We start from the raw sequence: 2272 nt of genomic DNA, 5'->3' as shown, positions 1-2272 counted from the left end.
CCTCCCTGACTATTCTCCTTACCTCATTGAAGTCCGCCCTCCTGAAGTCCAGGGCTGCTGCCTTGCTGCAGGCTTCTGCCACCTTGCGCTGGATGGTGAATTCCAGCAGGTGATGATCACTATCGCCCAGGTGGTCGAGCACCTGCAGCCCCCCCCCCAGGTTGTCACCTGTGGCCAGGACCAGGTCCAACAAGCCCCTGGTAGGGCTGTGCACCTCCTGGGTTAGATGGAGTCTTGTATCTAGGCTAGTCCTGTATCTAGGCTAGGAAACTGACTGCTCATCCCAGCAGATGTCTGGAAAGTTCAGGTCACCCACGATGACCACGTCTTTTGACCTAACTACCTCCATGAGCTGACTTAAGAATTCCCGTTCTAGCTCTTCCCCTTGGTTGAGTGGTCTGTAGTAGACCCCCACCATTAAGTCCCTTTCCCCTCGATTTCCTTGTATTCTAACCCAGAGCACTTCAGTGTGCCCCTCCTCTGACCCTGTGCCACTCATTGAGGATATGTATTACTCCTTGATGTAGAGCGCCACACCCCCACCTTTCCTCCCTGTCCTATCAATCCTGTACAGCCTATAGCCCTTGATATTCACTGCCCAGTCATGCACTGGGTCCCACCACATTTCTGTGAGCCTGGGTTGGTGTCAGCTAGCTGGAGGGTAAGTTCTTCCTGCTTGTTCCCCCTACTATGAGCATTTGTGTAGAGGCACTTGAGGCCTCCTGAAGATGTGTGCACTGGCCCCCTACTCTCAGTACTGCCCCGGCCCCTGTTGCTTACCTGGGTATTTGTACTGCTCGTCGTCGGTCTAGGCTGGGCTGTTCTTGTGGGTGATGCTTGGATTAGTGGTCCAAGGCTTCCTCTGCCCTCATCTTCCCCTTCCCCCGACAAGCCTAATTTAAAGCCCACCAGAGGAGATCCGCCAACCTAGAAGAGAACACACACTTACTTTTGGGGGAAAGGTGAAGCCAATCCCACGCAAGCATGTCTCTCCTCCTGATGTGTGGGTCGTTGTCTAGGAAGCCAAAGCCCACCTGGAGACACCACTGGTGCCTTTTCGCAGGGGGTACACTGCCATGCCCAGGGGGTATGCATAGTGGGTGCATGCACCCGCATGAACCCACTATGTGTCATCCATGGTCTCTACAACCAGCAGCTGCTGGTGCTGTGGTGCAAACCTCTGGGAGAATGTAGCCCCAGAGCTACTTGATAGGTGGAGGCTCTAAAGGAGTCTGAGGCTTTCTGGAGGCTCAGGGTGGGGGAGCAGGGGAGGCATTTTGTGGGCTGAAGGTGCCACTGAGAAGGAGGGGTGCCTCAAGCACCAGAAGTTACAGCAGTTCTGAGCTTTAAGCCCTGACCCCATGGCCTGCGCTAGCTGCACCAGAGCACCCTGGCAGGCATGAGTCCTGCATGGTCCAGTTCCACTCTAGGCTCCCAAGGTTCTTTAAGTAAACGTGAGATTTTTTATTAGACCAACTAAACAATTGGAAAAAATTGTTCTTTGCAAGCTGTTGGGCACAACCACCTTTCTTCAGGCATAGAAGTCTGCTGGTGTTTTTGATGGAGCAGAAGCCAAAATGCAAAATGCACGTGTGTGCAAACGCAAAGGATCAGAGGCCAGGGCAGACAATAGGTGTGAGACAGGTGGGATGGGGTGGGAATGGGATGACAGGTTGACCTGGTGATGGTATGTAGCTGGTAAAATGTAGGCAGGTGCCTGGGGTTATCACACAGTGGGCAGGTTATAATATAAATCCAGTGTCTATGTTTAGTCTTCACTAACTGCCTGTCTTGTGTGCATACCAGCCCAGCCCCTGGCTTCTTGACTATTCCTTCCATGCAGGAAGAGCACGTGCCAACTGCAGGTGCTTCCTCAGCCTGACGAAGGGTTTTTAATCCCGAAAGCTTGCTAAGAAAAATTTTCCCCCCAACTCTTCAAGTTTGGGATTCACCCAAAGAACCCTGTCCAGGATTTCTGGTTGTTTCCAGTAGATTGATGAAGCCAAGTTCACAGGCTAGCCTAGGAGAGATGTTTGTACATCCCCATTGGGGATGGCAGCAGAGAGGCTAGAAAGAGCCCGGCTGCCTTGTCAGAAGTGGCACCCACTTGTGTTGTCTTTGAAACTCCAGGCGCCCACGTTGCAGGCCGCAGGGCGCGGGCTCAGGAGCCGAGGTGCGCAGGCTCTGTCCGCCCACCCAAAACGCCGGAGGAGCAGGGGCAGGGGCGCGGGAAGCCCTCAGGGGGTGCAGGGCGCCGCTCCCCGGCTGCCGG

Source organism: Gavialis gangeticus, unplaced genomic scaffold (assembly GCF_001723915.1).
Source record: "Gavialis gangeticus isolate Ggan-Ray unplaced genomic scaffold, GavGan_comp1, whole genome shotgun sequence".
In the NCBI taxonomy this organism is placed as follows: Eukaryota; Metazoa; Chordata; order Crocodylia; family Gavialidae; genus Gavialis; species Gavialis gangeticus.
This window is presented reverse-complemented; position numbering follows the sequence as displayed.